Source organism: Callorhinus ursinus, unplaced genomic scaffold (assembly GCF_003265705.2).
Source record: "Callorhinus ursinus isolate GAN/ISIS: 27379988/994484 unplaced genomic scaffold, GSC_fseal_2.0 scaffold46, whole genome shotgun sequence".
Taxonomy (NCBI): Eukaryota; Metazoa; Chordata; class Mammalia; order Carnivora; family Otariidae; genus Callorhinus; species Callorhinus ursinus.
The window spans coordinates 1,811,470-1,835,879 of NW_027397108.1; the positions used below are offsets into that span (position 1 = coordinate 1,811,470).

The window sequence follows — 24,410 nt, forward strand, 5'->3', positions numbered from 1 at the left end:
AAACCCAAAAAGCCATATGTTCATTAAAGCTGGCAACTTTGAACTTTATCCTGTGAAAACTGGAGAGTCATCAAGGATGTTAATCCCGAGGAGAGTTAGTATGGCTGAAATGTGGATGATTGAAAGGAAGACAAGAAATCGAGACTCAGAAATCCAGCAGAGGCTTTGCCTGGGTTTCTGCAAGACAAAATGGCAACAGAAACCCAGCAATGATGGCAGAGAGGGAGTAAACACATATTTAAAAATTCAGAATGTAGACTTAGGAGGCTTTAGTTATTGGGAGTGGGTAGTGAAGGAAGTTACTCAGATCCTTTCGGTAGACATCGAGCCTGGCTCAAAGACAAAGAATCACTCAGCCTTGCTTACTTCCTGTAGATAACCTCTTGAACCCATCAAATTTATACTATCCAATACAATAGCCACTAGCCACATGTGGCTACTTATATTTAAATTGAATTCATTAGAAGGAAATAAAACTAAAAGTGCAGCTCCTGAGTCACACTAGCCACACAGTTCAAGTGCTCGTCCACCACATGTGGCCAGCAGCTACCATCTTGGACAGTGTAGAAAGTTCTATTGGACACACCATACCACCATCCTTCCATCAACTTTAGCCAATAAATTGTCCCTGATCTTATACATTTATATTTTGTTGTCCCTGGAACTCTAAAAGATGTCAGGCTACTTGTACATATAGGATCTTCCATTTGCCTACAAGCAAGAATTAAATGCCACTGTATACATGCATTTGGAAGAGATATATGGTAAGAGTAGAAATCAACCTTATAGGATTTCTCAGTCTTAGATCAGTATAGAAGAGGCTTGCTGCAAACAAGTGGGAACCTGGCAATAACAGGTAACAATGATTTGGGTGTTCCCAATGTAGTTTTGACAGCCAGTGTGAGAGGAGGAGTCAACAATAAAGTTCTATCAATCTCCTCTCCCCCACCCTATCCATTGTCTTTTAAGTAAGCTCCATGCCCAGCATGGAGCCCAACACAGGACTTGAACTCAAGACCTTGAGATCAAGACCTGGGCTAAGATCAAGAGTCAGATGCTTTATCGACTGAGCCATCCAATTACCCCCTCAACCTCTCTTTTAATTTCTGTAAGAAGCTTTATGAACAACCTCTCATCTGCTGGGGTTAAAAATAATGGGAATTATAACATCCAAAAACAATAACAAAAACTACTACAACTGTATTTGGTTTCAAACTGAAAGGAAGGAAAAACTGTTGTTTTCCTTGTGTGGAGGGCAGGCAAGGGGGACTCAGGTTCATCTCAAATCAATGGACAACTCACTTTCTGAGTTTTCAAAGAGCCTCACAAAGGGATAAGGTGGCCTGGTGGATTTGACAGAGGTGCCCCAACTTTGAGAAATGTAAATGTAATTCATACTGCTACTGAAAATTATGTTCCCCCTTGACTACATATGTTCATAGAAACTTCAGTACCACAAAAAGCCCCTCTCACATATGGGCTAGTCATTGTGTAGGAAACTGAACAAAAGTGATGTGAATCATTTAATCAAATTGTTGACCACATACTATGTGGCAGGCACAGCTGGTAATGCTGGTATCGATCTACCTGTGGCTAGTGAGAATATGAATAATCTTCCCTCATCAGTAGAGCTTCATGATAATCTTCTGGTCCAAGTAGGTCTGAGGAAGTACAGAGTGAGCCAGAGCACCAGAGGAGACATGAGGAAGGCTTTTGACAGTTATCTTTGGGGAAGCTGGAAACCATACTTATGTCTTCTTCTCAACTCAATCATCAGTTAGTAAATGTGATTTGAGATGAGATTAGAAGGTGAGGAGAAAGAGTGTTTATGGGGGAAGCCAAAGTTCTCTGAAAGCCCTATAAGGCCTATGGGGTCTGGCCCTTGCCTCCTCCACAGCCTCACCAAGGAGGGGCTCGGCCAGTTGCCCATCTAGTGCGGCTCTGCCACGTGGCCTCATTGGCTCCTCAGGTGAGCCATGCTTCCTCCTCCTACAGAACATGTGCACAAGCCATTCCCTCCTTCTAGTTAAGATGTTTTTCCCTTACCTCTCAGCTTAATCACTGTTTTCTTTAGGGCTGTCTCTTCTCAATTCCCCTCCACCAGGCAGGTCTTCACTGTACCACATGCTTGTCTTTTGAAGCACTTACCAACATAATTGTGTATCTCTAGGATTCGTTAATGGACATATCTCCATTCTAGCAGGGTTATAAGCTATAAATTCCACAAGGGCAGGAATATTCCTTTTAAAAAGTCCATCATTCCATCTCTAGCACCTACCACAGGCCCTGGCATTGAGTAGGAGTTAAAAAAAATAACAAAAGGATGGAATGGACGATGGCAAATGAGAGTCTGGAGAAATCTGGATCTGGAAAAGCCTGCGGCATTTTTAGACCCATTCTAGAAAAATATGATATAGGATTACGGCTATTATTACTACCACTGTCACTGTACTGTTACTACAAGCACCAGGGTTGGTAGTGGTACTGTCTGATACTCAGGAAGCATTTCCCACTATAAAACCAGGCAGGGCGCCAGGCCGCTTAGCTACCCTAATAGCACTCTAGAGTAAGAAAAATTCCATTAATATATTGTAGATGAGGAAACCAAGCCTCTGAAAATTTAAGCAACTTGCCCAAGGCCACCCAGCTGGTACGGGAAAACTAGAATTTCTACCAGCCACCTGAGTTCCAAGCCCGAACCCTAGACCAAGATGGCCTCTAACTCTCTACCATATTCCACCCAAGTCTTACAGAGAATTCAAGGGATTTTTAATCTCTGGACATTCCAACTGGGTAAATAAAGCTATTGCCACTCGACAGTGATGGAAGCCAAGAGGTTAATCGACTTACTGTGTTTGCTACAAAGGGAAATTTGAAATATCAGCAGAAAAAAAAAATCAATATGGCTTCAAACTGCCGCAAATTAAAAACAGATCGCAGCCTTTTTACAAAAATATGACTACACTTCAGCATAAAGTCATTTAAAAATAACTGTTTCCAGACGCCATATGGGTTACGTACCAGTTTCATATGATTAGTATAATTTTTGAAGGAAGTTGTTATCAGAACCACAAAGTCGAAAAACCATTTTCAACCAAACCGCAGGAAATATTCGAAGGTAAAAATCTTAATGAAAAAACAAATGTGGAAGGTAAGACAACTGGTCACGAGAAAACCTGCAAAGAAGTTCTCAATTCCGGCACACGGGGGAAATCTGGATTTCAAGACAGCGTGTACAGAACGGGGACTGGCTTATTCCGTAAACCAAAGTCACACATCAGGTGAATTCCAAAAACATTAGTGTTTGCAGAGATCCCGGCTTTGTCCTCTAAACAGGTGCCAAACTGCATGGCAGTTTAAGACACTCCTGTTCTTCCAACTCTGATACTGTTAATTCCACAAGCGGAATAAAGAAGAAAGAAGGAGTTTCAGAATCTGTTTTAGACAGCGAAAAAAAGAAAAATGAACCACGTGGAAAGGAGGAACTGTGCATTTATGTCTCTCCAGGTGGAGAAAGAGAAATGGGCAGGATCCTCATTTTTCCAATTTTCCCCAAAATAAAAAAATCCCCAGGAAATGCTGGTATTTAAGGTAGAGGTGGCCACATATTGATAATACAGAGATGTGCTTTGTCTACACGGAGCATCTTACAAAAGAGTTGAGTAAGTTGCCTACATTACACATGGGAAGATTTCACATCCAAGATGCGTGGCTTGTCTAGAGAACTGAGAGAAGCTGCTGGGCAACCCGGTTTGCTGCACGCTCTTCCATGCCCTCCAAGTGCATCACGCATCAAGACTGTGTTACTTATTTGCATATCCTGCCCAGTGCTAGCATTTGCATTTGGGACACCAGGTATAAAGAACAATAATGGTGGTCACTGGCCGTGCGTCCCAGCCAGCCAGTCGTCCCAGCCGCGCCTCGGGCCAAGGTTTCAACAGACCTCACCAAAATGCCATCTCAAATGGAACATGCCATGGAAACCATGATGTTCACATTTCACAAGTTTGCTGGGGATAAAGGCTCCTTAACAAAGGAGGACCTGAGAGTACTCATGGAAAAGGAGTTCCCTGGATTTTTGGAAAATCAAAAAGACCCTCTGGCCATGGACAAAATAATGAAGGACCTGGACCAGTGCCGAGACGGCAAAGTGGGCTTCCAGAGCTTCTTCTTGCTAATTGCTGGGCTCACCATCGCATGCAATGACTATTTTGTAATACACATGAAGCAGAAGGGAAAGAAGTAGGCAACATGAGCAACACTCCCGCCCGCCCAAGGAGAGTTCTCCCGAAGGGTCTCTAGGAATCTGTCCCACAGCTTCCCCCTGTATAAAGGATTCCATGAGCAGATCGGGACCCTCAGAAAATGTACAAATAAAATCCAACCCCCATTTGAGAAGCAGAGAAAGAAAAGTCAGATAAGCTTTTGATTTTTATATTGCTTGCACCCTCTTACCCTAAATAAACAAATTCCTTCTTCCAAAAAAAAAAAAAAAAGAACAATAATGGTAAGAACAGGGAAGAAGCAGTGAAAAGATTAGCAGGAAACCATGGGCGGCATATCACATATTCCAAGGAAATGGAGGTCCGTCATGAAGATTGTCCAATATGTTTAAAAGGTCAGATAGTCTAAGAGTGGAGAGCCGTGGACCAGTTTCAGGAACAAGGAGGATGTGAGAACTAACTTTGGTCGCAACAATTTTAAGGCATTTATCTAAGCTTGGTTTCCCAGCCTTTGCACTTTTGACACTCTGGGCAAGTCTGTGCTGGGGTGTTTCCTGGGCATTGTAGGACTTTAGTAGCCACTGTGCCCTCAGCCGGCTCCATGCCAGCAGCATCCCCCTCCTCCTCGACACCGGGACAACCAAAAATGTCTCCAGACATCCCCTGGGGGGCAAAATCATCCATGGCTCAGAACTCCTGTTCTAGGTGGAAAACAGATGGAAAAGGGCCAAGAAGTGATGGATCGAGACCCAAAGAGAGGGAGAATTGAAAATCTCTATCTAGAAGTTTGGGTCTGATGAGGAAAAAAGTCATAGGATGATTGCTGCAGGAAGATGCTGTGTATAAAAAGAGCCTCTCTGTTTACGTACGTATATGGAAACAGAGATGCCATGACCCCAGCATCCTGACCCGGCCAGCAGCTCTCCTGGGCTAGAAGCCACCACTCTCACTGGGAAAGCACCTTCTACCTCATTTTTGTTCCATGTGGGTCCCGTGTCACCTGGACCTGCCACAAGCTCTGGGGGCCGCCACTCTGCTTAGGTTTAGCAATAAGGCCATTTCCATCCCAACGATGAGAGCCAGCCCTGCGCCCTTGGCGGGATCTCATGTGAACGAGCCTGGCTTTAGTATGAGATCATTAAACTGGGGGAGTAGCACCTGCTTGTGGCCATCCTTGCTGCCACTTGGGGAAACGGAGACACCCAAGAAACGGAGAGAGGCCAGGTCCTGGGGACCTCATTTAGCACCTGAATCCAGCAGAGCCCAAGCCAGCTTTCCTGTTTCACTTAAATCAGGAGAGTCAAGCTTTTTGCTGAAATGAGAGCTTCAGGGAAGCCAGAGGGGTCTTAAGTCTTTACGCGTTTTCTTTCCCAAAGGAAGATAAAACTAAGTGATGTTTGTTGTTTCCTCTAATTCTCAGTAAGATACTCTACCCCTTGCTGGTGTTCGGATGCTGGGAAGCTGCTTAATCTCTCTGACCTGCTGCTGCTTCAACCATGAAATGGTGGAGATGGTACCATACACTCCTAGAGCCATCTGGGGCTGGAAGTGAGATGATGCTGTCAGGCCCAAAGTGTAGTGCCTCGGTTATACCAAGCGCTTCTTACCTAATACATGACCATAATCACTATTCAGTGTGTAACCATGACTTAATGACCACCACCACTAATTACAACTGTAATCAGCCTGAGTAATACTGTCACTTATAGAAATTACGGATAACTTCGCCATATACAATCTAGAAGCCCACGTGCATCTGTCTCGAAGAAGAGAGTGGTTCATATGAACACGTGACCAGCTCATCTGTCTTTAAAATAAGCAAAAAGACTTTCTATTACCAAGAAGTAGCTGGTGGCACTGGTTAGAGTGAAGCGATGCCCACAGATCTCTCAAATAAGCTGATAAAGTTTAAAATGGAACTTCCGACCCTCTGATTCAGGTCCTCCTAGGAGTCCTCCCCTACAACCCCCTCTAATTTCAGCCCCAACTGCAATGAGCAGTTCAAGGTGGGCTCAGACTTGTATCCAGCTGGTCACATCCCACCTCAAGTCAGCACTGTCTTTGCCTACCTGCCCTGTGCCCTTCTTCTACGTCAGAGCCCGCTCAGCCTCTAGCACTGAGGATGGAGTGAGTGAAGACCCCCAGGGCAACTCTCAACTAATGGAGGATGGGACTCCATGAAAGTCACTCTTCAGGGGGAGTTACAGAAGGTATTCCTATGGTTCTTGAGAGATCTTGGCAGAACTGAGCTCACTGTGCTCCCAGATGAATCTTCTAGAAAGCACCCCAATACTGTTGTTTTTCCTTATCACATTCTCTCTCTTCTCTCACTTCTGCTTCCTGGGATCACCTCCCAAATAAACCACCTGCACCTAAATCCTTGTCTCGGTTTCTGCTTTGGGAAAAACCAAATAAAGACAGAGCGAAGGCCCAATAACCCTTGATAATAACAGCAAACATGTTTCCTATGTACCAGATGCCACATCCAGAGCTTTACTTGAATTCATTCTTCAGTCCTTTGAAGTCCATGATATTATTGACCCTGCCTTAGAGGTATGGAAATTGAGGCACAGAGCGTTCAAGAAAATTGCCATCAAACAGTGGCTCTGGTCTCGTTCCAGAGCTTTAATCACTGTGCACATTGTCCTCATCAGACACGAGAACTCACAAGCCCAGCCTCCTTCTAGAATAATTGAAAGAAAAAAAAAAAAACACAGGCATAGAAGAACTTCAGTTATATAATGAGATACTCAGTTTCCTAAATTTCCTGTTACAGCACAAAATATGACCCACTGTTTTCTTCCCACCCAAAGAAAGGGCTATTCCACTGAGAGATGCCCAGTCCCCCACGTCTGATCACTCTTGCCCTCTTCCTGGAGGGAAAGCACCAGCAGTTTTCCTTATCCTGACAATTTTGGGGACACCTTTCTAAACACAGAGACTAACACAGAGGGTGCTCTTCCAGGTTCCCTCGGATCCCCGTGTGTGTCCAGGAGCACTGGAGCATGGGGAGCGAGAATGGAGCCCACTTTTGAGTGCTGGCTGAATTACTACTGGGCCTTTAAACTCGGAGAGTACATTTTAAGTCCCAGATTTAAGCAGGATGTAAACAACTTTAAAAATCATCTTTAAGAGAATGTTTATGTGCCTTCTTACCCTCTTGAAATACGAACCTGCATTTGACCAAAATGGATAATCAGTCTCAAGACTAATAATAGAAAATGCATTTTTACAAAACAAAGAAAGTCAGGCTGGATTAGCACTGTTGGCCCCCCAAAAAACCAAGGTTTGAGTTTCCAGTTCTTAGTCTTACAAAATTATTCTAACTAACTTTCTGCAGTTTTAAGAGATGCCTGGCTCAAGACCAAGCCCTGAATTCTTTACCTCTTCATTTGGCTTTTTCATGGGAAATGTCCCAGGATGTCACAAAAATAGAATCTTTAGCAAGTACACGTGAAGCAATCACTGGGCCACAATCACATGGTGATACATTAGTAATAATTATTATTTTTAGCATCATCATTACTATAAATTTATAAATTATAACAAAGCTACTATGTGAACCGCTTCTCCTGGGCCAAGCACTGCTTAAACCTCTCTATGTGCATTAGCCCCATTTTATTTTCAACAGGACTATGAGATAGGTGATAATAACGTCAACTTTATAGTGAACACAACTGATGCACCAAGAGGCTAAGTAACTTGCCTGAGATCATGGAGATGGTAAGAGGAAAGCACACTAATTTGTCATCAAGAAGGTGCTGGTGCCATTAAGAGGTGTGCTAATAAACGGAGTTGCTGGGCTAAGATGTGACATGACTGTCAATAATCATGGCAAGCATTTACTGAGAAAGTTTTCCTTGAGTCCCTTCACTTAATCCATTTAGTGATACCTGCATGTAAGGAGTATTTTATCCCCATTTAGAAATGAAGGTTTAAGTGATTTTCCCATTGCCACAATGCTATCAAATGGCAGAGCCAGGATTTGAACTTAAGATTCTTGTCTACGCTCAGAGTCCGTGCTTTCGACCCACTCCCTCACACTGTGGTATGACTGAGAAGGCTGGGAAATAGGGGACTTTGGGAGGTATTAGGGACCGATATGGTTAGAAGTCAAGAGTCCCCTTGTTTCTGGTTATCCAGGTCCCCCTGAGTGGAATACAGCCTGTTGCTGTCTCAGTGTCAGAACAATGTGTAAATGCTCTTCATGTCTCAGCAGGAGGGAGAGTCATTCATTCCATTCAAAATAGAGATGGAGGCGTACTTGTAGGTCCGGTATTGCGAGCAAAATCAGACCTCACAGTTCTTGAGGTCTAGTGGAAGAGATAAACAATGACCACACAATCACACAATTAAGTGTGCAATTACCAAAGGAGAGATGTAATCAGCAAGGAAGAGACACAGTGCTTTGAGAGTGTAAAACAGAGAAACCCAACGAACCCAACTTGGGAAGAGGGTGAGGGCTTTCCTAAGAAAGTGACCTTGGAACAGAGATCTGAGGGACAACGGGAGTTCTATTTGGGACACGCTCTCCTCAGGGTGGGGCCTCTGAAAATTCTACAGATGTGATTCTTGTGAATCCAAAGCCTTGACCTTTAAGAATAGAGCGGCCTCCCGTTCTCTGCGGGGCAGGTACGTTCCCAGACCCCCAGTGGATGCCTGAAACCACGTACAGTACCGAACCCTACACAGACCTTGTTTTTTTCCTATATGTTCCCACCTATGATAAACTTTAATTTATAAATGACGCATAGCAAGAGATTAACAATAACTAATAATGAAACAAAACAATTTTAACAATAGGTGTGATAAAAGTGAGGTGAACGTACTCGCTTGTGATAACGGGAGGTGACACAGTGCCTACGAGATGAGAGGACGATGACGTAGCATTAGGCCGCTACTCACCTTCTGACATGACGTCAGAAGGACACCTAGGGGCTTCTAGACCACAGGTGACCGTGCGTAACTGAAGCCCTGAAGAATAAATCTGCTGATACGCGGGGACAACTGTACTGTGTCTCCCAGCAGGAGGAGGAGGAAGCAAATTCATTCATTCATTGTGAACGAATGAATCAAAATCTTGAACTGATTCTGCACTGCTGCTACAATGATCATAAAACTCCATGGACAATGGATGCATGCCTGCGACCAAAGATAAGGGGGTGCTTCTTGGAGAGACAAGAAAATAGATTTGGGGGAGAACTTCTCAGGACCACAAAAAGCTACATTTCAGAAGAAAGAAGTGTGAGCCTCAGCTCCAACCCACTCTACTATCACTGGACTCCGGGCTCCTCTGTCAGTTAATAACCTAGCCAGGGACAGTCATAAATGATAAGAAAGGATACAGTCATGGAAAATGCACTTGTAAACTGCGTGGCTAAATCCTGTTTAAAAAATCCACATGGAAAAAAGTAAACATACTTCGACTCTCAAATACTTGGTAGCTGGGTGAGTTAATACAGCTAGTGCTTTTTGTTTGTTTGTTCTATTTGCTTGATTGTCCTCAAAGCCCAGTCCAGGTCATCCTGCCCGTCTGCTTTTCTGAAGTATTTCTTACACAGTCTACTTCGTGATTCCTTCATCTAATGTAACTGATTCCATGCCAGGTTCTGAAACTGCAAAGATTACGATCTGGTCTCTTTCTTCAAGGAGTTACCTATCTTGTGCGGACGATGGCCAAGAAAATAGGTGATTGCAATACTGCATGATGGCAAAGGAAAGCCCCGGGAGCACAAAGCAGGGGCCCTTTACTCTGTGTGGAAGCATCAGAGATTTCTCAGTGAAGAAGATATCTGAACATTTTTTTTTTCTCTTTAAAGATTTTATTTATTTATTTGAGAGAGAGAGAATGAGAGATAGAGAGCACGAGAGGGAAGAGGGTCAGAGGGAGAAGCAGACTCCCCGCTGAGCAGGGAGCCCGATGCGGGACTCGATCCCGGGACTCCAGGATCATGACCTGAGCCGAAGGCAGTCGCCCAACCAACTGAGCCACCCAGGCGCCCTGAACAACATCTTAATGAAAGAACAAGGCCCGAGCCTCCAGAAAAATATTTTTAGCACTGCTGTTAATTGCCCCAGCCATTGGTAAGGAAAAAAATTTCGAGTGATTTCGGGTCAGTCAGCTCTGACCAAAAGTGACACTGAAATCCAGACCAGGGCAATACAAGAGAATTCACGTAAGACTTTGTCTCGAAGAAACATTTGGCCGCCCCATGCTGGGACTGGGGGGAGAAAAATCTAGACACCTCACCGGTGTGTTGGCAGCTAAGTCCAAATTCATGTCCAGACAAGCAGCCCTTGGTCAAATGCATCCCCAGTTTTTCAATCCTGAACGAAAACCAGACTGAATCAATAGAATTCTTTCTGCTATCTTGAGCACCTCCCCGACCCACCACGGAGACCATCTTGTGATGTCCAATTCCGAGGCCGGCATGGCCCTGACTTCACTCAACAAGAGAACAGATTTGAGGTTCTAAATGAGCAGAATGACTACAGTCAGACTTAAGCTCCAACTACTACTGAAGAATACTGCCTAGGAAATGAGCACTTCCGGCGTGTCTTAAGTACTGCTTTTCATAAACAGGAAAGCAGTGTTCTACAAAGGTTCTTCCTCAGCCTCAACAGATGAGAGAGACCTTGACTGATTAATCTCCTTAACTGGTCTGCTCGGACCGGGTCTGAGATAATGAAATACCATAGACCGATGGCTTAAACAACAGAAATGTATTTTCTCACAGGTCTGGAGGCTGGGGGTCTGAGATCGTGGTGTCACTGAGCTCAGTTCCTGGTGAGAGCATTCTCCCTGGCTTGCAGAGAGTTGCCTTTCTGTGGTATCCTCACACGGAGGGGAGAGAGTTCTAGTGTCTTTTCCTCTTCTTACAAGGGCACCATATCAGATTGGAGCCCCACTCTTAGGACCTCATTTAACCTTTATTACCCCCTGGCAGGCCCGACCTCCAAATACAATCCCGTTGGGGTGTAGGGCTCCAACATTGGAATTCAGAGAAGTGGTGGGGGACACAAACATTCAGTCCGTAACACCCTTCTCACTGTCTCTCCTTCTGTAAAATGGTGATGATAATGAACCTCTGTAATGTGTGTATTATAAGACTTAAATGAATAACAAAGTGAAGCACTTGGAACATATTTTTAAAAAAGAAGTAGACATTGTTAGTATCAAGTGAAAGGTGGTATAGTAGAGTGCTTAAAATCTTGCGCCCTGGATCAAGAAAAACATTTTTAAACTAACTAGGTATATGTAGAAGGAATTCTGATAAGGGAATGGAGTATTCACTACCTTCTTAAGCACAACCCTTCATAAAAAATAAAGTGGCATTACAAGCAAAATGATGACACCTCTTTATCCATATGCATGTGGCTTCTTTGTATTTCCATCCCTCACAGTGCCAGCCACGAAACAAGGGTGCAGCAGCAGTTTATGTTAGCTGTTCCCATCATTCCCAATATTTCTTTTCTCTCTTTTCTAGTGCCCTCAATAACTCAATTATTTAACAATAAAGACATAAATCAAGGCTATCTTGCAGTAGACCATTCTTTCCACTGAGAACAACTAGATAAACTTTGTAAGATTTCTACTCCCCCACCCCAAAAAAGAAATCTGTTTGAAGATATTAAATAACTATCTAGACATTCAGGACCAAAAGGGTGGAGATGCCAGAGTGAAGGGAAACACAAGTAGGTGATCTGAGCATGTGACATTATTGTCCCCTCAAGGCGTTCAATGAAGAGCCTGAAAAGCCCACTTTAAAGCAATTGGGGAAAAAAAAAAAAAAAAACCACCTAGAAACCTCAGCGTGATTCTTTTGATTCAAACTAGGAAATGTGGACACTTATGTTTGGTGCTACCAAATTATCTAGGACTAGAAGGGCCAACATCTCGTACAGAAGTGAAGCCCATCGTCTGAAATGCTTATCTCTTTGAGGAACATGCTACTTCAAAAATGGTGCTGATCCAGGGAAGCCAAGCAGAAAAGTGACAACCCCAAATTCGGAGCAGCCAAACCAAGGCCTTGGCAGTTTCAAGGGGAGATAATAAGAAAACTGACCAAGGAAGAAGAAACACTGGTGAACACCTCCAGTCTGCACCTGAGACACTGGGAGGGATATTTCTTGGAAGTACAGGAAAATGAGAAATAGACCACACTTTACAAAGCCTGAAGTTCAGCCTCAAAACAGCTCTCTGGATTAAACTGATTTACCCGATAGAATCCACTCTCACCTAACTGCCTCAAGAAGCTAAAGGTTTATCTAGAATCTAATTTTTCATACATAATGTTCATGATTTAATGAAAATCATGAGACATAACAAGAAACAGGCCCAAAGAGGGATGAGGCAAATACTGGTGGTGTTGGCCATAGATGTTAAGGACTTGTAATTAACATGCTTGGAAAAATAAGTAACAACTGAGAAAATTCATTAGGAATTGGGACAGTAAGAAATTTCACTAGGAAAATAAAAAAAATTTATTTTAACATTCATATTTTAGAATGGAAGTTATAACAACTGAAATTAGGAATTCAGATGGATTTGGGGCACCTGGGTGGCTCAGTTGGTAAAGCGCCTGCCTTCAGCTCAGGTCATGACCCCAGAATCCCAGGATTGAGCCCCGTATTGGGCTCTGAGCTCAGCCGGGAGTCTGCTTCTTCCTCTCCCTCTGCTCCTTCCCCCACTCATGTTTGTTCTCTCTCTCTTTCTCTCTTTCACTCTCGCTCACTCTCTCTCAAATAAGTAAACTTTTATTAAACAATCTTGAAAAAAAAAGATTTCAGATGGATTTAACAAAAATTCAGACACAGCTAAAGGGGGAATTGATATCTTTGAAAAACAGGTAAGTAGAAAATGTGTAACATACATGTTACTGGTTATCTGAAAATATGTGTATAACACATATGCAATTAGAGTCTTAGAAGAGGTGAGACAGCGTAAGACAGATGAACTATCTGAAAAGGATAATGGCCACAAGAACTTTCCAAGATTTGAATGACTTCAAGCCACATATCCAAGAAGCACTACAAGCCCCCCCCAAATTTATTTATTAATTTATTTTTAAGTAGTCTCCATGCCCAGCATGGAGCCGGGTGTGGGGCCCGAACTCACGACCTCTGAGAACAAGACCTGGGCTGAGATTAAGAGTCAGACGCTTAACCGACTGAGCCACCTAGGTGCCCCCCCCAAGAAGTTTAAATAAAAAAAGAAAAATGTACCTAGGCACATCATAGTACTACAATGAAAACCAAAGGTGTTAAAAATTCTTTTAAAATCCAGAGGGAGTTCTTTTTAAGTTCTATTACCTTAAAAGGAACAACAGCAAGAACGGCAATGGGCCACTTGACAAAGGATGGGAGCCAGGAGGCAAGAATTATCATCTTTAAGGAGCTAAAGGCTGACTTAGAATTCTAAACCTAATGAAGAGGAAGAAAAATTAAGGATATTTGCAAACAAATGAACACTGAGAGAAGTGTTAGTCACCATCAGATGTGTATGGAATATTAATGAGATTTCTTCAGGCAGAATATGGATAAATGAATGCACATTCCTACCTGCCCACCCGCACACATATTTAGTCCCAGAGGGAAGAATGAAAATAAAAGAGAATGAATAACAATGAAGGGAACATGGGGAAATCTAAATATGAATTCTGTAAGCAATAGTGATATCTTGGATTTAAATATAAAATTAAAATATGTGGCAATAATAACCTAACAAGGTGAGAGGAGGTGAATTTCAAATGTCTTATCTTTATGACACTGTAATCGAAGTGGTAATGGTATTCATTTTTGTTAGACTCCAGCAGATCAAAAACAAATGGGTACTAAGTTTAATACCAAAACATGTAAGTAATCATACTAAGAGTATATGGATAAAACACGACATTTAAAATGCAAAGAATCAAAGCGTGGATTTTCAAAACTCCACTATGGGCTGTTTATAAACGACTCACCTTAAAATTAAAGACAAAAGGTTGCAAGTGAAAAGATGGAACAGAGTTACACCACGAAAACATCAACCAAGAAATACACTGTTACTATAGTAATCAAAGCCAAACGTAAGGCAAGAAACATTACTAGAGGTAAAGGCAAGACACTGCATATTTTAAATGGGGATAATTGACCAGAAAGAGAAAAATGAAAACTAGCAAAAAAAAAAAAAAATAGACTTTGCAATCATAATGGGAGACTTTAACATACATCTCTCAAAAGCTAATGGACCATGCAGACAGAAAAATCATCAAAGACAAAAATAGACTGAACAGCACAATTGATGTACTTGACAACATTGATGTTTAGTACACTGTACACACAAGGACTCAATTCACCTTCATTTCAAGGGCTTATGGAATATTTATCTTCACCCTAAATATGACCACATTCTAGGCCATGAACAAGACTCAACATATTTCAAAGGGTGGAAAAGTGGTTGGATGTTCTCTCACCACTGTGAAATTAAGCTAGAAATCAAAACCAAAAAGATAACCCCAAATGGCTGCAAATTAACCAAATCACTTCTAAATAATCCTTGAGTTGAAAAAGATATTCAAAGGGAAATTACAAAATATTTTTCATAAAGATTTCACATAGTAAAACTTGTGATATACAGCTAAAGTAATGCTTATATAGAAATGTTTAGACTTAAAAGCATATACATTAGAAAAGACAAAAGGTTGAAAAGCAATGAGCTAAGATTCTATATAAAAAATAAAGAAATAACAAATTAAACCCAAGGAAAAGTGGCAGGGGAAAACAAAAAACCAAAACAGTTTTCAATTCATTTTATGAAGCCAGCCTAACTTCAATACCCAAACTTGATAAGGATGTAGTAAGAGAACAAAATTACAGACCAATTTTTCTCAGAACCGTGCATGGGTAAACCTAAACAAATACATGCAAATCAAACTCAGCAATCACTAAAAGTAATAGTACATCATGGCCAAATAAGATTTATTCCAGAAAGGCAAGGTTGGCTTAACATCTGAAAAAAAAATCAGTCAATATACTTAGTGGGAAAAAAAAAGTTAAAAAAATCATATGTCCTCAATAGATGAAGAATTTTTAATAAAATTTATTAGCAAACTACAAATATAAGAGAATGTTACCAATCTGATGAAGTGTATCCACAAAGAAACCTACAGCTAACATCATAATGATAAAAGAGTAACATATTGCCCCCAAGTTCAGAACTGAAACAAAGATGTTTAATATTATCACGACTATTCCTCACCATACTTAAGGTCCTTGACTTTGCAAGAGTCCAAAAAAAAATTAATAAAGATTGGGGGAGGGGAACTGTCACTATTCACAGAAGATATGATTATACATAGAAGCATCAAAAGAATTTATAAGTAAATTTCTAAAATTGATAATGAAGAATTTCCAGATGAAAGTCTACATACAAAAATAAATTTCATTTCTCCATAACAGCAGCAAAAATTTAGAAAACAAAGACAATCATTTCATTTTAAGTAGCATCAAAAACGTCAGTCAAGAAAATCTAGCAAAGGATAAGCAAGATCTCAATAATGAAAACGACAAAACAGGAAATAATGTAAACACTTGCAAATGAGATATACCATATTTATGCATCAAAAATACTATTGTAAAGATTAACCTATAAATTCAACGAAATCCAAGTAAATATCCCAGCAGCATTTTGGTAGGAATTAGCAAAGTGATCCTAAAAGGCATATGAAAATGTAAACCCCGTATAGTCAAGACAGTCTTGAATTACAAAGATGAAGGACTTAGACTACTTGCCATCAAGATCTATGATAAAGCTACAGTAATTAACAAAAGTGTGGTATTAGAACAAAGACAGTTTTTTAAATGGAATAAAATAGAGAAATCAGGAATAGACCAATAATACATACAGCATCACCTGATTCATGACAAAGATAACACTGCAATGCAGTATGCTTAGAACAATCATCTTTGAAATAAATGGTGCTGTATCCACTGGATATCCACTTGGGGAAAAAAGTTATCTTGACCAACTCCTCACATCATTCACAAAAATGCATTCCAAGTAGATTGTAGGCTACTCATGAAGGTACATAAATCCATAAAGCTTCTAGAATTTTACATTGAAAAAATATCTTTATGATCTTGGGTATAGGAAAGGGTTTTGGTATAGGATGCTGAAGACTGATGAACTGGGAGACATTAAAGTGTCTGTTAAACAAGCGGAAAATCCCTCAACCTCTTTAGTCATCAGGGGAATGCAAAATCTCAATGATACACTATGTATACTCCATATTTGTGAAAATGAAGGCAAAAATTTCCAAGTGTTGGCAAGGATAAGGAACAAGTGAAAGTGCTTGTAAGAATGTAGATTGGTAGAACTACTTTGAAAACAAATTGGTAGGACCAATTTGCATGTGCCTTACAACCCAGAAACTCCATTTCTAGAAACCCTAAGAAATGAGAACATCTTTGAACCATAAGACCTGCAAAAGAATATTCACAGCAGCATTATTGGTAACTGCCCAAAGCCAGGGACAGTCCAATATCCATCCACAATAGAATGGATAAAGTGTAGCACTTCATGCAATGGGATGCTTTGGAGCACTAAAAATGGATCAACTATAGTTATATCCAAACATGCTGCTGAACAGAAGCAGCTAGTAACTAAGAGCGTTCTTTGCATTGAGGCAAAGTTCAAAAACAGGCAAAACTAATCTTCAGTAATTGAAGCCAAAAATAACAGTTATGTTTGGGAGTGAGGCATTTAGGAACTGAGAAAGCTTGAGCAGGGCTCTGGGGGTGTAGAAGATATTCTATACTCTGATCAAGTTGGCTGTTACATGAATGTGGCCACTTCATAACAAATAAATGAGCTCTCTACTCAGTCCTCCTGCATCTTTCCATATTTATACTATTTCAATTGATTTTTTTTTAAAGCAGAAATCCCAACATTCTTGAAGGGAGAGAGGTGATATGCAAGATTTCAGAAGCACCTTGTGAGCTGAGGGGCCGCATGTTAGTTAAAAAAAAAAACAAAAAACAAAAAAACTCTAGACCAAAGCTACATCCATGGCCAGCAGCCCTGTCCTGCTGAGACAGACACTGAAGAAAGCAGAGATAAGAAACTTACATTAGAGTCAAAAGTAGCATTTAACGGGGGACTGGCTTATTCCACAGAGAGTAACAAAAAATTGTTGACCTAAGCTGATATGACAGGATAAATAGTACCACAGACATTCCACTCTCAGTAGCTGACTCAACAGTGGAGGCTGACAGATTTACAATGGAGAACTGAATCCTCAGATCAAAATCCATGTGCTCTGTTTGGGGCTTGATGACCTACAGTATACACTGAAACCCTTAAATCAACAGGTTATGGCATTTATGTTCACGTACTCTGACAGGTCTGCTTCGTCAAACAAGCCTTGTCTTGAATCTGGGCTCAGCTCAATGCTGGACTATCAAAAGCAAGCATTTGCTAACACGAGAGGGAAAATGCTCCATTTCTGTTCAAATACTTAATGGAAATCTTTCTTGTGCTGTTGGGATAAAGAAAAAAAATGGCACAAATGTATAGAGATGTACATAATCTTTAAGACCTCTCCGTGCTAGAAAAGATTTATTTATTCAGTGACTCCAGAACTCCTGCCAACATCACCACAGTAAAATTCTCAATGTTTGTCTGGATTGGCTCTAAGTGGCTCACACAATACAACTTTCTTGAGGGATGACTACACAGACCACACTATATATCCATTAAATATGGATCCTCTATGATAGCATCTCCTAAACCACCTTAACTAAAAGCCAGGTCCAAAACATTAGCATACACACCTCCACACATTTTATAATATGGCTCAGTAAACATACACGTACACACCCACACTGCAAAATTTCACAGAATACTTTTCCTAGATAACAATTGGGTATTGTCTACACTACTCCATTTTATGCTTCTCCTATATTTTCCTTCTACTAATGCTCACTGTAACTGACTAAATGGATTCATGACCCTCTGATCAGTTTCAACCCCGAGTTTGAAAAGGACATTTTATATAAGGAAGCAGAATATTTTTTTTCAAATGTGGGAGTCAGGCTTTTTTCTTTTTTTTAATTTCACAGATTCTCAAAAATTTGATGAACATGGTAATTACTCAAATGTGGATTCTGGGGCGCCTGGGTGGCTCAGTTGGTTGGGCGTCCAACTCTTGATTTGGGCTCAGGTCATGATCTCACAGTCGTGAGATCAAGCCCCACCTCAGGTTCTGCCTGGGACTCTCTCTCTCCCTCTTCCTCTTCCCCTTCTCCTGCTTGTGCGTTCTCCCTCTCTCTCTCTCTCTCTCTCTCTCAAAATAAATAAAATCTTTTTTTTTTTAAGTGCAGATTCCAAGGGTCTCAGTCCCAGAGATTATGAGAGTTGGAATGGGTCCTAGGAACCTGAACTTCTGTCAAGCACTCCAAACAATGCCTCTGCAAGTAGACTAGGAATGACAGTTTGATAAATGCTTCTCTAGTCCCATCCCTTCATTTTCAGTTGAGGAAACTGGGGCCCAGATAAGTACAAGGTTACAGAATAGCTAGTTAGAGCCTTGGGACTAGCACCAAATCTCCAGGCTCCCAGACCATCTGAGCAGGTAGTCAACCACTTTACCTCGTTTTAACCTCTGTTGAGAAAGTGAACAATAAAACTGAGTGTTAGCAGGGAAGAAGGCTAATAATGTAAGCGGGCCCTTTGCAGAAATTAACTAGAACCAAATCCAGGACTGAGCACAGGTAGCTGACAACCCTGTCTCCCTTCCAATCAATATGGCAACACAATGTGTTCAGCGAATCTTTCCAAAACCTTCCTTTTGATCATCAAACCTCAGAATGTGGCCAGGAATATAATATTCTGGCCTTTCAGATACTCTCTGTTTAACCAGCAGTTTGGCAAGATCCTCACATCATTTTAAACTGGTTCATTTATTCCAAGTGAAACCCTGATTTTCCTGCAAGGCGCCAATGAAGCGTAAATACCTACTGCCTACCTGTTTTGGGTGATGAGCTGAAGAGGGTGAACAACCGCAAAGATTTATTGTGATGGCAGGTGCTCCTCTAGTATTTGGGGCTCCCAGAGCACACTGGCCATCCCCACCTACCCGACGGCATTCCCATTCACTGACTCTCCTCGTGGCGTGCTCTTCCCCAGCATAGCCACACCATAGCTCCTCTCCATCGTGGGATCTTGGCTCAATCGTCAGTTCATCAGTGAGACCTTTTCTGAGTATCCAACAGGGAGCAGCAAATACCCCCTCGCCGGGCTTTCGTCACTGGCAGGCACTCCTTACCTCCCTCACCCACTGTAGAGCACTGGGACCTTCTGACTTACTTCATATTCACCCATTTGTATGTTTATTGTCTCCTCACGGCACTGTGATATGGGTTTTGCATGAAGAACGTAAGCCTCACCACAACCATAAGAGGTAGGTGATCTTACCCATATGTTACTGACGAGGAAAACGAGAAACACAAAGAGTTCAAGGTTGCTCAGAGTTTCTCGGCTCACAAGCACAGGTTCCGAGGTTCATGGTGGAGGCAGTAGGAGGCTAACGCCCTTCTTCAGAACTACCAGGCTCGATGCTTCCTGGATGCGTCCTGGTCGGCACTCAGTACACACTTGATAAGTGAGGAAATACACTTGAAGAAATAATACTATTATATTAATATCTAATGTTGAGATGCATATTTGCCTAGATACATATTTCCATATATATATTTCAAGACAGAGAGTGTGAATGAGTGCCAGGTGCTCTGACAGATGCTTGAAATACAATGGTGAGGGGAAAAAATTATAAAGGCAGGGTTCATGCCCTTGTGACACTTGTCATCGAGCGTAGGATAGGCATTACTGAAATAATCACATCAGGAAGTGGGAAAGCACAACGTTATGAGAAGAAGAGGTACAAAACCGACTGTGCCCAAAGATGGCAGAAAGACTCCGTGATGCTTCATTTTACGTGTCAACTTGACCGGGCCCAAATATTTAATTAAACATTATTCTGGGTATGTCTTTCTGGGTGTTTCTTGTTGAGAATGAATCAGTAGACTGAATAAAGCAGGTTTCCTTCCCCGGTGTGGGTGGGCATCAGCCAATCCCTCACGGCCTGAACAGAACAAAAAGGTGGAGGAAATGAGAACTTGCTCCCTGCCTCATGGTCTTCAAGCTGGGACACTGGTCTTTTCCTGCCTTCAGACTCAGACAGGAACCACACCTTCAGCTCTCCAGTTCACCAGCTGCAGGTCTTGGGACTTCTCAGCTTCTCCTAATATGTGAGTCAATCCCATAGTTTTATATATATATATATATAAATTTATTTATGTGTGTACAAATACAAACACACACATGTATATATACATATAAAATACACATAATACATAAATATGTTTATTCTATAATTATGAATTAATCATATCTTAATATCTAATATAATATTGATATAGATAGATATTACTATTACATATGTATAATATATATAATACACACACACTTGTTTCTGTTTCTCCAGAAACCCTAACACAGCCCCAGGCATGCTCAGTCTACCACCAAGAATGGAGAGGGCAAGGGGCCTCCCCTGAAAAGCACCCGCTGTGGTTTCCCTGGACTGAGGAGGTCTCCTTCCTTTCTTAGCATAAAAGCCACTGGCTCCTCATTTCAAGTGTCCTGAGAAAACTCTCCTCCACTCTTCTGGCCTAAGGAAGGCAGGGCCCAGCAAGAGACTATCACACAAGAGCCACAGTCCGGCAGCTCTAGCTGCCCAGCTGGGAAGGGCATGGACCACTCATCTGTCGGTTGATCTCTCCTGCCTCTCTGTGGAGTGGCCTGCTTCCATAAGCATGGCCACCGGCAAGGAAAATTCGCTCAGGTATCACCAAGTGAGCAAAAATATAATAAGGTAACTAAATTTTCTGATACATTAAATATGATCCTAAGTCAGATACAATGTATTTTTGACTGTTCACTGATCTGGGTTATTTTTGCCACCCAACCCTTCTTTTAGAGAGAGGAATTTATAATATAGTGTGACATTACCTCTTAATATCCTGACCCGACCTTGGATCTTTTCAAAACTCTGTTTTGCTCTGGTTTCTAAATATGTTAATGAGCAGAACTGCGAAGGTTATTATGAAGATTCGAAAAATGAGAACTAATAAAGAGGTTTCCCCTTAAAAAAAAAGCAGAAGTTATTAAGCTAGCAAGTTTTGATCAAAAATAATTAGAAGAATATCCATATGTAAATTTTGAAATTTTTCAAAACCTAATACTTTCAATTATCTTCAAAAGAAATATTTCACTTTATTTTACATCTGATCTCCACCATCAGAAATGTCCAACCGTCTATGGAACTGTATAATGGCAAAGGGCCTCCAAACCCAAATATCAACCTATATACACCAGAGAGTATTCAAAAGAAAACTGAAGACACTGGGGAAGTACTTTTTGGAAGATACGTAATCATAGCAAACTAGATAAAAAGGGAATCTTTCTTTGCTGCCCATTTCCTTTTACTGTATACATCCCAGGACTTCTGATAGGAGAGGACTAGAGCTATCCTGTCCAGCACGGGCTCTGGTCCTGAGCACTTGGAATGCGGATGGTCTGAACCAAATGTGCAGTAACTGTACAATGCACATTGGATTTTGAAGACTTCCGTGTAAAATAAAAGCAAATGATCTCAATTTTTTTTACTGATCATATTTTGAAATAACACTCTCAATCTACTGGATTAATAAAATATACCAACACAAATTTTGCCTGTTTCTTTTTTTTTTTTTAACTAAGACTACTAGAAAATTTTAAATGACATATGTTGATTTGTGTTATGTTGGACTGGACAGCATTGTGCCACAGCAAAGAGGAGATGGAATTCCATACGTCATAAAAAAGAAACAGGGCATGGGGGAGGGAAACACACACACACACACACACACACACACACACACACACACACACACAACTTCTGTTGTCATTATTTAAAAATAAAAAACCCACTGCCTACTAAAATTAGACTCATTAAAATAAATATCTTCAAAGACTCAAATGAGCTGCATATGAACGTTGGGCAATGTAATCCATCAATAAGCATTCTTGGTTTAGAACATTTCCCCACATGTCATCGTCCAAACAAATCAAAGAAATCGATTAAAACTGGTTATGGAGTGTGAAGTCATCCTCTAAGCCAACTGTGGAGAGCGGTCTCTCTCCAACTGCTCACTGACAGGCATGGAACATGCTCACTTGGATTTGCTGTGTCAAATCCATCTGCAGTTATTGTCGGCAGATGGAGAGGTGTGTAATAACAAGACAACTGACAAAGTAGTGAATCAAGAAGATAGATGATGCATCCAAGATGTACGGTCACGAACAATTATTGACAATGGTAGATGTCGTTTCGCTCCGTGCAGTGGGCTCTGCACCCAAGAAATGTCAATTCACAAAGTGTAGGCAAGATGTCACTGCATTTATGCGTTGGCTGGTGCGTGCCGAATGCCCTGTGGCATTATGCTTGCCTGCTTCCCCTGCGAGACCTGGAGGTTCTTTGCAGAAAGTGTCCATAACTTCTACAGTCCTATCACAGTTAGAACTTTTCATTTCAAAGTGACAGAAACTAATGTTAAACTAGATTAACAAGAAAGGGGGATATGTTTCATTAGAGTAAAAGGTCTGAAGTACTTTAATTTTGGGCATCAAGACTGTAATGACTGTTCTTGGGGGACATAAAGGTAGACAGCAACTCTAGACTTATGTTCCATCCACTTTGCTACCCCCAGGTGTCCCAGAATTTTATTTCATTGGCTCTGATCCCGTTACATGCAAATCCCTACCAATCACTGTAGTCAAGGATATCTGATATTCTGACCGGTCACTATGAAAACATGTCACCTCCACCCAAATCCCAAGGACTTGAGGCAGAGGTGGAGAAGGTAGGTTCCCCAAGGAAAACAGCAATGTTTTTACCAAAAGACTGGGGAAACAGGTGCTGGGCAGACAAGAAGTCACAGGTGGCCAACTGCTCTCTCTGAATCCCCATAGCTAACCTGCAAATAAGGATAGCTACTGAGTTTTTCCAATGAATGCATGCCTGCATGGATGCATAAGAAAAATCCAATTCATGATGCATGCCACACAGAAATGATGCATGTTATTTCTAAATGACCAGGATGTTAATTACATACTATTGAGTGCCTACTATCTGCCAGGGTCCATTCTTGCCACTGTAGACATAGCTGTCAACAGCAGAAATAAAATGCCGCCCTCAGGAAGCTGCTATTCAGGCAGGGAGGGCAGTACATGCAAGAAAATAAAGTCTTTATTAGATGAGCGATAAACAGGGTGAAGAAGAAAGCAAGGTAAGGGGATGGCAGGGTGACCAGTGCAGGGAAGAACTTCCTGCAATGATGACATTTACACAGAGAACTGAAGCTATTGTTCGTTGTAGGTGAATATTTGGGGGAAGAGCATCCAAAGAGCGGTCAAGGGAATAGGGGCATCTGGGGCCATGAAAGGTGACAGAGGCCAGAAGGGCTGGAGCGCAAGGAGTGCGTGATGGCAGAAAAGATAGGAAATGAGGCCAAAAGAGCCTGATCACATAGGGCGTTGCAGGCCGTGGTAAGGAATTTGGATTACAAACTATGAGTCATAGAAAGCCATTAGCTGCCCGAGGAAAAAAGGTGAAATAATCTGGCAAGTGTGAGAAGCATAGATTATAGGGACACAGGAGACGAAGGAGAAGCATCAGACTAGAAGCTGCTACAAGAATCCGGGTGAGAGAGGAGAGTGTGCATCACGCTGGTGGCTGGAGAGGGGTTATCAAGTAGTCAGAATTGGGTATATTTCCAAAATACCCAATTCAACTGACCCATGAGCAATGAAATGTACATGGACAGGTGTATAAAATCACCTGCTATTTAGACAGCCGCATTTAAACTGCTTGCCCACCATATTCAAAAGTAGTCACTCAACACTTATTGGCGTTCTCATGGTGCTTTATAATATTAATTTTGTTGCACTGTCCTTATGTGTTATATTCCTGTCACCATTACTCTCTACCTTCACACTGGAATATCTTAGAATTTAGGAATCATATTATCATTTTTGTATTTCCATGGTCTATCATAGTACTTAAGCACACAGTAGGCTGGAAATAAATGCTTTGGGTTAGAAGGATGGGT

At 41.4% G+C, this 24,410-nt stretch overlaps 1 protein-coding gene and 1 pseudogene across 1 annotated transcript in view; one reads left to right on the forward strand and one right to left on the reverse strand.

The window, feature by feature from the left end:
- The window catches only part of ADAMTS18 (ADAM metallopeptidase with thrombospondin type 1 motif 18), a 144,832-nt gene that overhangs the window by 96,239 nt on the left and 24,183 nt on the right, over nt 1–24,410 (reverse strand). The window lies entirely within an intron of this gene.
- On the forward strand, nt 3,884–4,445 carry LOC112814832 (protein S100-A10 pseudogene; annotated as a pseudogene).